Source organism: Oncorhynchus nerka, linkage group LG2, assembly GCF_034236695.1.
Source record: "Oncorhynchus nerka isolate Pitt River linkage group LG2, Oner_Uvic_2.0, whole genome shotgun sequence".
Taxonomy (NCBI): domain Eukaryota; kingdom Metazoa; phylum Chordata; class Actinopteri; order Salmoniformes; family Salmonidae; genus Oncorhynchus; species Oncorhynchus nerka.
Genome location: NC_088397.1, coordinates 75,836,255 through 75,848,469, shown reverse-complemented (window position 1 = coordinate 75,848,469; position 12,215 = coordinate 75,836,255).

Genomic DNA, 12,215 nt, shown 5'->3' with positions numbered 1-12,215 from the left:
AATAAAATCGATATAGCCTATCATTGTGTAGGCATAATGTGTAATAAAATCGATATAGCCTATCATTGTGTAGGCATAATGTGTACTTCCGGGTTGGAGCGAGCCGGTCGCATCCGCGCTTCGGTCTGCAGGTTGTATAACTTTTTCATTACATTTCATTATAGTACAACGGTCTGATTTGTCTAATCTTAGCAATTTCTTCTTAGCTAGCTACATAGTCGTCGTTGTATCAAAGATAATTGCGTTATTATCGTATTTCGTCGTCCTCCTATCTGCCTAGCAGCTAGCCAGCTAGCATACGTTCACCGGCTACCGTAGCACTGTAGTAACTATCACACTCAACTGAACGACTTGATTAGTGTAGTATTAGCTAGCTACATAGTTGTCTTTGCTGTCTTCGTATCCAAGATAATTGTGTAGTTTAGAGTGTGTAGTCTTAGAGTGATTATCTTAATTCACCGAGGTTAGCTAGCCAGCTATTTTGTCGTCCTTAACGTAGGAGACACTCCTAGCTAGCCAATAGCCAGCCAACGTCTACTGAATAGAACATTCGCATTCCGGTCGCATTCCGCTTCGCTCCACAGGTAGTATCACATTTTCATTTCATTTCATTACAGTCCCAACGGTGTGATTTGTTTGATCGTAGCTAGCTACATAGCTAGCTACATAGCCGTCTTTGTTTCAAAGATAATTGTGTAGTCTAGAGCGATTTTCTAGGTTAGCTAGCCAGCTATTGTCGTTCTCCTAACGCAACGTAACGTAACCAACACTGCTAGCTAGCCAGCTAGCTCCCGAAAAGCAGCATTGTAGAAACTTCACACTCAACGGTACGACTTGATTAGGGTAGTGTCAACAACGCAGCTAGCCTACCCCAGCAGTACTGTATCATTTTAATCATTTTAGTCAATTAGATTCTTGCTACGTAAGCTTAACTTTCTGAACATTCGAGACGTGTAGTCCACTTGTCATTCCAATCTCCTCTGCATTAGCGTAGCCTCTTCTCTAGCCTGTCAACTATGTGTCTGTCTATCCCTGTTCTCTCCTCTCTGCACAGACCATACAAACGCTCCACACCGCATGGCCGCGGCCACCTAATCTGGTGGTCCCAGCGCGCACGACCCACGTGGAGTTCCAGGTCTCCGGTAGCCTCTGGAACTGCCGATCTGCGGCCAACAAGGCAGAGTTCATCTCAGCCTATGCCTCCCTCCAGTCCCTCGACTTCTTGGCTCTGACGGAAACATGGATCACCACAGACAACACCGCTACTCCTACTGCTCTCTCTTCGTCCGCCCACGTGCTCTCGCACACCCCGAGAGCTTCTGGTCAGCGGGGTGGTGGCACCGGGATCCTCATCTCTCCCAAGTGGTCATTCTCTCTTTCTCCCCTTACCCATCTGTCTATCGCCTCCTTTGAATTCCATGCTGTCACAGTTACTAGCCCTTTCAAGCTTAACATCCTTATCATTTATCGCCCTCCAGGTTCCCTCGGAGAGTTCATCAATGAGCTTGATGCCTTGATAAGCTCCTTTCCTGAGGACGGCTCACCTCTCACAGTTCTGGGCGACTTTAACCTCCCCACGTCTACCTTTGACTCATTCCTCTCTGCCTCCTTCTTTCCACTCCTCTCCTCTTTTGACCTCACCCTCTCACCTTCCCCCTACTCACAAGGCAGGCAATACGCTCGACCTCATCTTTACTAGATGCTGTTCCTCCACTAACCTCATTGCAACTCCCCTCCAAGTCTCCGACCACTACCTTGTATCCTTTTCCCTCTCGCTCTCATCCAACACTTCCCACACTGCCCCTACTCGGATGGTATCGCGCCGTCCCAACCTTCGCTCTCTCTCCCCCGCTACTCTCTCCTCTTCCATCCTATCATCTCTTCCCTCTGCTCAAACCTTCTCCAACCTATCTCCTGATTCTGCCTCCTCAACCCTCCTCTCCTCCCTTTCTGCATCCTTTGACTCTCTATGTCCCCTATTCTCCAGGCCGGCTCGGTCCTCCCCTCCCGCTCCGTGGCTCGACGACTCATTGCGAGCTCACAGAACAGGGCTCCGGGCAGCCGAGCGGAAATGGAGGAAAACTCGCCTCCCTGCGGACCTGGCATCCTTTCACTCCCTCCTCTCTACATCTTCCTCCTCTGTCTCTGCTGCTAAAGCCACTTTCTACCACTCTAAATTCCAAGCATCTGCCTCTAACCCTAGGAAGCTCTTTGCCACCTTCTCCTCCCTCTTGAATCCTCCTCCCCTCCCCCCTCCTCCCTCTCTGCAGATGACTTCGTCAACCATTTTGAAAAGAAGGTCGACGACATCCGATCCTCGTTTGCTAAGTCAAACGACACCGCTGGTTCTGCTCACACTGCCCTACCCTGTGCTCTGACCTCTTTCTCCCCTCTCTCTCCAGATGACATCTCGCGTCTTGTGACGGCCGGCTGCCCAACAACCTGCCCGCTTGACCCTATCCCCTCCCTCTCTTCTCCAGACCATCTCCGGTGACCTTCTCCCTTACCTCACCTCGCTCATCAACTCATCCCTGACCGCTGGCTACGTCCCTCCTGTCTTCAAGAGAGCGAGAGTTGCACCCCTTCTGAAAAAACCTACACTCGATCCCTCCGATGTCAACAACTACAGACCAGTATCCCTTCTTTCTTTTCTCTCCAAAACTCTTGAACGTGCCGTCCTTGGCCAGCTCTCCCGCTATCTCTCTCAGAATGACCTTCTTGATCCAAATCAGTCAGGTTTCAAGACTAGTCATTCAACTGAGACTGCTCTTCTCTGTATCACGGAGGCGCTCCGCACTGCTAAAGCTAACTCTCTCTCCTCTGCTCTCATCCTTCTAGACCTATCGGCTGCCTTCGATACTGTGAACCATCAGATCCTCCTCTCCACCCTCTCCGAGTTGGGCATCTCCGGCGCGGCCCACGCTTGATTGCGTCCTACCTGACAGGTCGCTCCTACCAGGTGGCGTGGCGAGAATCCGTCTCCTCACCACGTGCTCTCACCACTGGTGTCCTCCAGGGCTCTGTTCTAGGCCCTCTCCTATTCTCGCTATACACCAAGTCACTTGGCTCTGTCATAACCTCACATGGTCTCTCCTATCATTGCTATGCAGACGACACACAATTAATCTTCTCCTTTCCCCCTTCTGACGACCAGGTGGCGAATCGCATCTCTGCATGTCTGGCAGACATATCAGTGTGGATGACGGATCATCACCTCAAGCTGAACCTCGGCAAGACGGAGCTGCTCTTCCTCCCGGGAAGGACTGCCCGTTCCATGATCTCGCCATCACGGTTGACAACTCCATTGTGTCCTCGTCCCAGAGCGCTAAGAACCTTGGCGTGATCCTGGACAACACCCTGTCGTTCTCAAATAACATCAAGGCGGTGGCCCGTTCCTGTAGTTTCATGCTCTACAACATCCGCAGAGTACGACCCTGCCTCACACAGGAAGCGGCGCAGGTCCTAATCCAGGCACTTGTCATCTCCCGTCTGGATTACTGCAACTCGCTGTTGGCTGGGCTCCCTGCCTGTGCCATTAAACCCCTACAACTCATCCAGAACGCCGCAGCCCGTCTGGTGTTCAACCTTCCCAAGTTCTCTCACGTCACCCCGCTCCTCCGCTCTCTCCACTGGCTTCCAGTTGAAGCTCGCATCCGCTACAAGACCATGGTGCTTGCCTACGGAGCTGTGAGGGGAACGGCACCTCAGTACCTCCAGGCTCTGATCAGGCCCTACACCCAAACAAGGGCACTGCGTTCATCCACCTCTGGCCTGCTCGCCTCCCTACCACTGAGGAAGTACAGTTCCCGCTCAGCCCAGTCAAAACTGTTCGCTGCTCTGGCCCCCCAATGGTGGAACAAACTCCCTCACGACGCCAGGACAGCGGAGTCAATCACCACCTTCCGGAGACACCTGAAACCCCACCTCTTTAAGGAATACCTAGGATAGGATAAAGTAATCCTTCTCCCCCCCCTCCCTCCCCCCTTAAAAGACCTAGATGCACTATTGTAAAGTGGCTGTTCCACTGGATGTCATAAGGTGAAAGCACCAATTTGTAAGTCGCTCTGGATAAGAGCGTCTGCTAAATGACTTAAATGTAAATGTAATAAAATGGATATAGCCTATCATTGTGTAGGCATAATGTGTAATAAAATCGATATAGCCTATCAATGTGTAGGCATAATGTGTAATAAAATCGATATAGCCTATCAATGTGTAGGTATACTGTGTAATAAAATGTACATAGCCTATCAATGTGTAGGCATACTGTGTAATAAAATGGATATAGCCTATCATTGTGTAGGCATAATGTGTAATAAAATGGATATAGCCTATCATTGTGTAGGCATACTGTGTAATAAAATGTATATAGCCTATCATTGTGTAGGCATAATGTGTAATAAAATCGATATAGCCTATCATTGTGTAGGCATACTGTGTAATAAAATGGATATAGCCTATCATTGTGTAGGCATAATGTGTAATAAAATGGATATAGCCTATCATTGTGTAGGCATACTGTGTAATAAAATGTATATAGCCTATCATTGTGTAGGCATAATGTGTAATAAAATCGATATAGCCTATCATTGTGTAGGCATAATGTGTAATAAAATGGATATAGCCTATCATTGTGTAGGCATAATGTGTAATAAAATCGATATAGCCTATCAATGTGTAGGCATAATGTGTAATAAAATGGATATAGCCTATCATTGTGTAGGCATAATGTGTAATAAAATCGATATAGCCTATCATTGTGTAGGCATAATGTGTAATAAAATCGATATAGCCTATCATTGTGTAGGAATAATGTGTAATAAAATCGATATAGCCTATCAATGTGTAGGCATACTGTGTAATAAAATGTATATAGCCTATCAATGTGTAAGCATACTGTGTAATAAAATGTACATAGCCTATCGATGTGTAGGTATACTGTGTAATAAAATGTATATAGCCTATCAATGTGTAGGTATACTGTGTAATAAAATGTATATAGCCTATCAATGTGTAGGTATACTGTGTAATAAAATGTATATAGCCTATCAATGTGTAGGCATACTGTGTAATAAAATGTATATAGCCTATCAATGTGTAGGTATACTGTGTAATAAAATGTATATAGCCTATCAATGTGTAGGCATACTGTGTAATAAAATGTATATAGCCTATCAATGTGTAGGTATACTGTGTGATAAAATCGATATAGCCTATCAATGTGTAGGCATACTGTGTAATAAAATTGATATAGCCTATCAATGTGTAAGCATACTGTGTAATAAAATGTATATAGCCTATCAATGTGTAGGTATACTGTGTAATAAAATGTACATAGCCTATCAATGTGTAGGCATACTGTGTAATAAAATGTATATAGCCTATCAATGTGTAGGCATACTGTGTAATAAAATCGATTAATTAAATAAAGGTTAAATAAAAATAAAAAGAATTGTGTACTAAAAACATGAATGTGTTTTTGCAGAGCATACAGTACAACCATGCCGACAACCATCTGTGGGGATCAGTGGACAAAGGGCTGGACAACAGGCCATACAGAAAAAACGCATGGTTGCCAAGAAAGCGATTAGTTTTGCTAGATTCTTAAAATGTGTACGCAGCATTTGTGTGTTGGAGTCACTTTTAATTCTTAATTGATCTACCTTTTCTATCATAGGCCACTCTAATCCAAGATGGCGTAGCAGTCGGATGTGTGTTTTGTCTTGTCCCGTCTTGTCCCGTGTAAAATAATCATTTTCCTATTTTTTTCCCCGTATATATTTCAGATATATTTTAATCTCACTTTCCAGCTATGGACTGAATATACTCTCCTGCAACCCGCCTCACACAATGTGGTATGGATCTGCTATTTGTATACTTTAGAACCGGAACACCCACTAGCTAGTTAGCTAGTAGCCAGCTAACTAGCTAGTAGTCAGTTAGCCACTGCTACCGGTCTTCATCATTAACTCGGAGACCAGCCAGCCTCAGCTCGGTCAATACCTGCCAGTCTGCACAGCGCGATATCAAACCAGAGCATATCGGACTGCTTTTTCTCTACCACATCTCCTGATTCCTACCGCAAGCTCTGGACCTTTACACCGGATCATCACAGCTAGCTAGCTGCAGTCTGAGTGTACATAATCGTCAGAGGTGGTTTCAACAGGCTTTTCTGTTGCGACGTCACCAAAGATCCATCTGCTGGCACAGCCCGCTAGCTTTCTGAATTGTCGTGTCTCCAGCTCGCCTAGCGTAGTAGCGACTCCCCAACGGCCCCATGACACACCTATTGCTGCTCATTGGACCCTATGATCACTCGGCTACTCATGTCTCTCCCTAATGTCAATATGCCTTGTCTACTGCTGTTTAGGTCATTTATATTTGTTTAATTTCACTATAGAGCCCCCAGCCCTGCCCTAAGTGCCTTAGATAGCTCTTTTGTCACATCTTCCACACATGCGGAGACCTCACCTAGCTTAACTGGTGCCTCCAGAGATGCAACCGGTCTCATCGTCACGCAATGCCTAGGTTTACCTCCACTGTACTCACATCCTACTATAGCCTTGTCTGTACATTATGCCCTGAATTTATTCTACCACGCCCAGAAATCTGATCCTTTTATTCTCTGTCCCCAACGCACTAGACGACAAGTTCTTATAGCCTTTAGCTGTACCCTTATCCTACTTCTCCTCTGTTCCTCTGGTGATGTAAACGTTTACCCAGGCCCTGTAGCCCCCAGCACTACTCCTATTCCCAAGGTGCTCTCATTTGTTGACTTCTGTAACCCTAAAAGCCTTGGTTTCATGCATGTTAACATCAGAAGCCTCTTCCCTAAGTTTGTTTTATTCACTGCTTTAGCACACTCTGCCAACCCTGATGTCCTAGCCATGTCTGAATCCTGGCTTTGCAAGGCCACCAAACATTTTCCGACAAGATAGAACTGCCAAAGGGGGCAGAGTTGCAATTTACTGCACAGATAGCCTGCAGAGTTCTGTCATACTATCCAGCTCTGTGCCCAATCAATTTGAGCTTCTACTTTTAAAAATCCACCTTTCCCGAAATAAGTCTCTTGTTATAGGCCCCCTTCAGCTCCCAGCTGTGCACTGGACACCAAATGTGAATAGATTGCCCCCCATCTATCTTCAGAGTTTGTACTGTTAGGTGACCTAAACTGGGATATGCTTAACACCCCGGCGGTCCTACAATCTAAGCTAGATGCCCTCAATTTCACACAAATGATTTAAGAACCTACCAGGTACATTATCTGAGGGCAGAGATACGAGCGACAGCTGATGCATTGGTACAGAGCCAGATATCACTTGTTAGGGCAGCGGTCCCGGTGTGGGGATCAAATCAGCGGAAATTTCAAGTGCGCCACCTATAGTTTTTGATAAAACTCAAACTTTCATTAATACACACATACAAGGTACTGAATTAAAGCTACACTCGTTGTGAATCTAGCTACCGAGTCACATTTGTAAAATGCTTTTCGGCGAAAGCATGAGAAGCTATTATCTGATAGCATACACCCCCAAAGTACTGCAACGCTACTTAAAACGCCAGATTTTGCGTTACCCGGCGCTACCCAAAACACTGAAATAAAATATAAAACATTCATTACCTTTGACGAGCTTCTTTCTTGGCACTCCTATATATCCCATAAACATCACAGTTGGGTCTTTTTCCTGATTAAATCCGTCATTGTATAGCCAAAATGTCATTTTCTGAAGACCGGTCTGATCCAGGAATATTCCGTTTTCCAAGACGCAACGTCACTTTTTAAAATGACAAAAGGTGCCTACATACTTTTAAAAAACACTTCAAACTACTTTTCTAAACCAACTTTAGGTATTAATAAACGTTAATTAGCTATACAATTCATCACAGGGCGATTTGTATTCGATAGCAGCTAGTCTGGAAATCAACGGCCATCTTTCCCATTTTAATAACTTCCTGTTGACAAACTGAAACAGGAAAGGGTAAAACGTAATAGAACCAAGGATTAAGTCTGCTCAAAATGCCAGCACTGGCGACATCATGTGGAAGCTGTAGGCGTTTACATTACGGCTTCATGTATTTGCGTTCGTCTTGAACAATACATTGACTGGCGGAGTAATATATTTTTTGTGTTTTTGGAGAACAGTTTTTCGAGGGATTTTTACTGCTAAACACGTGTGTTATAGCCACAGACACGAGTTAACCAGTTTTAGAGACTTCAGAGTGTTTTCTATACACACATACTTATCATTTGCATATACTATATTCCAAACATGAGTAGCAGGACTTTGAAATGTTGCGCGATTTTTAACAAAAAGCTGCGAAAATTCGCAGCTTCCTTAAGAGGATTTATAGGCCCCCTTCAGCTCCCAGCTGTGCACTGGACACCAAATGTGAATAGATTGTACTGTTAGGTGACCTAAACTGGGATATGCTTAACACCCCGGCCATCCTACAATCTAAGCTAGATGCCCTCAATTTCACACAAATGATTTAAGAACCTACCAGGTACATTATCTGAGGGCAGAGATACGAGCGACAGCTGATGCATTGGTACAGAGCCAGATATCACTGCCGGAGAGTCAGGCGGAGAATGATGCATCGAAGAGGGCGAGGAACGAGATGGAGTCACAATCCATGCCAGGCACACCTGTGAGCTCTGGAACTCCACCTCCGACAGGCAGAGTCATCATACCTGGGATGGATCTCGAGGCAAATGTGGCTTACCAGTGAACCTCCGGTTGTTCATCATTAATACTGTGTCTCAGAAGTCTCTGTCCATGACTGATGCAACCCAAAAAAGTATTAAAGACCAAGTTAATGAGTACTTGAGGTAACTGAGAAAGTCTGGACATGGCCTGCTCTCCCTTATGTAAGGAATTAGGTACTTTATCATGTTTACTACAGTATGTACTGTAGGCTATGTTTACTTGTCAGACTGCACAGTAGCCTAATAAACATATACTGTACAGTACTGTATTTCTTCATCAGCATCTTTATGCTTCCGTTAATACAATAATGATAAAAATACTCTTTCAAAATTCCGATGTTATTTAGTTATGGATCCATAATGAATTACTATGAGAATAAATATCACTGAATTACAGATATATTGTAACAAAGTTGTCTAATGAAGGTTAAAAAAATAGTTGCTTACTGGAAAATACTCTTTCAAACACACACGGTCACGTTGTACAGCGCCATTATGGCTATTAGCAGGTAGCTGAACAATAGACTTGCCTAGAAGGAGGGTAGAGGGATAATTCTATCGTCAAATGTATTTCTTAGTTAGGTTGGCTGTATCACAACCGGCCGTGATTGGTTGCAACTTCAGTTTAATCCACCAGAAAATACAAAACAAATAATACGACAAAAAGTATTATAATTATTATTACTATGTATCACATCCGACCGTGATTGGGAGTCCCATAGGGCGGCGCACAATTGGCCCAGCGTTTCTCTCCCTCTAAATACAGAAATAAATATTTTGGCCTTTACAAATATTATTTTGACCTTTATTCAGATGAAACAAAATAACCTCCAAAATATTGTTATATATTATCAAGTTGATGGCAGTCATATAGCCCGGCACCTACATAAAGCTTAGTGATTCACTCATTCAAGGCTTTGGATCAAATTAATAAGTACCAATGTTCTTTTTGATAATATTTAATAAAGAAATGTTTTGGTTATCCTGACCTGGACACCATGTACAGTATTATAATAGCCCATTATGGGCTATTAGCAGGACAATATACCTTTACCAACACCTCTCTTTATTTTGATACTTTGTGGATGGGGCCTCCGAGTGGCGCAGTACAAAATGCGTTGCTACAGATGCAGCTTCGATACCTGTGCCAGCAGCCACCGGGAGTCCCATGAGGCAGCTTTTGGTTTTCATTTAGAATCCTCCAATCCTCTATATGTAATTATTGGCGGAGAGTCACATCATATTTTTCGATATATATTCACTTGAGTATGAATGGGTCGCTTATTCTCAAATAGCTCTTTGTGTATGAGTCCGGATAATTAACAATAGACTGAGGAAAGGTGCAAGAATGTATTCTCCCTACTGCTAGAAGAACGGTATGGAGTATCTGAAAGATTCAGTCCTAGATCTATTGGTGAACCACAAGGACAATGGGAGATCAGGAGCAGGACAAAGATTCAATGAGGGGAGACGAAGAGAGGATGATATGGGTTGGGAACACCTTTTGTAACCTGCAGACTGACAGGAGAAGTCTGGGTGATGAGGATTGGGTTGTTAATTAGATGTGTTCTGACCTAATATGAAGCAATCGAGGAAATGAATAGTCTTTATATCAATATTGCGTGACACAATATTTCTCCCTCTCTTATTAACACCCAATAAGAGAAGAGGACTGATCTGAGCCTCAGGATCAAAATAGTTATCCAATTAAAATCAGCAGGAGTGTGGTTGCCACGAGACCTAGAGCTGTGCAGCCCACTATTTTGGTCCAAACCTCACCCTCAGGCTGTTGGGCACAGCGTGAAGAAAGAGTCTGGCATGCAATAATCTGTCATCTCTTGGGAGTTGTCAGAGTCGTGTGTATAGGTGGCAGGGAAGTCAGGCGCAGGAGAGTCAAACGGAGTGTAAATGGAGTCTTTTAATAAATGCCCACTTAACATGCTCCAAACACTAATATGTACATACATAAATAAACATGGGTACGAGGACCCATACAACCCTAAAACTACACTGACATAAAACAATCTCTGACAAATACATGAGGGGAAACAGAGGGTTAAATACACAACAGGTAATGAATGGGATTGAAACCAGGTGTGTGGGAAGACAAGACAAAACCAATGGAAAATGAAAAATGGATCAATGATGGCTAGAAGACCGGTGACGTCGACCGCCGAGCACCGCCCGAACAAGGAGAGGCAACAACTTCCGCAGAAGTCGTGACAGGGGTGGAGTTATACAGGAGAGATGGGAGAGAAGTTTGTGCCGGAAGAGCATGGGCTGGAAATGATCCGACACGGTAAATGGTACATTCGGAAAGTGTTCAGACCCCTTGACTTTTTCAACATTTTGTTACATTACAGCCTTATTCTAAAATGGATTAAATCGTTTTTTCCCTCCTCAATCTACACACAATACCCCATCATTATTTTTTTCTTAAAAAAAAAAACATTTCTGAGGATGTTACATATTGACTGTAATTTGGATAATACTGTAACAAATTGGTCTGGATAAGATTGTGCATCAATCAGTATTTCAAATCAAAGCAAAGTTTATTGGTCACATGCACAGATTTTAAGATGTTATCGCAGGTGCAGCGAAATGCTTCTGTTTCTAGCAGCAACAGTGCAGTAATACCTAGCAATACAAAACAATCAACACGTGATCCATTTAAAATAAATCTGTATTTCTTAACAGATCTGTGGATATAATATAATCTCACAACCTGTGATCTGACAGCTAAAGTATACTGATTGTTTATGAAACAATTCTAAAGGACTTAATATGTTTACAATATCAAAGGGGTTGAATACTAATTAGATGAGTGGATTTAACTGATCTGCTAATGAATTCTACCTGTTTTTTTTGTTCACTCTGCCATCTACCATTCTGGTTCTAGATTAGGATTTGTGCATGTTAATCTCTGTTACTTTTGAACTTTCATCACATAAACTCAGCAAAAAAAGAAACGTCCTCTCACTGTCACCTGCGTTTATTTTCAGCAAATTTAACATGTGTAAATATTTGTATGAACAAAAGAAGATTCAATAACTGAGACAAAAACTGAACAACTTCCACAGACATGTGACTAACAGAAATGGAATAATGTGTCCATGAACAAAGGGGATGGGGGGGTCAAAATCAAAAGTAACAGTCAGTATCTGGTGTGGCCACCAGCTGCAAAAAGTACTGCAGTGCATCTCCTCCTCATGGACTGCACCAGATTAGCCAGTTCTTGCCTTGAGATGTTACCCAACTCCTCCACCAAGGTACCTGCAAGTTCCCGGAAATTTCTGGGGCGAATGGCCCTATCCCTCACCCTCTGATCCAACAGGTTCCAGACGTGCTCAATGGGATTGAGATGTGGGATCTTTGCTGGCAATGGCAGAACACTGACATTGCTGTCTTGCAGGAAATCACGCACAGAACGACCAGTATGGCTGGTGGCATTGTCATGCTGGAGGGTCATGTCAGGATGAGCCTGCAGGAAGGGTACCACATGAGGAAG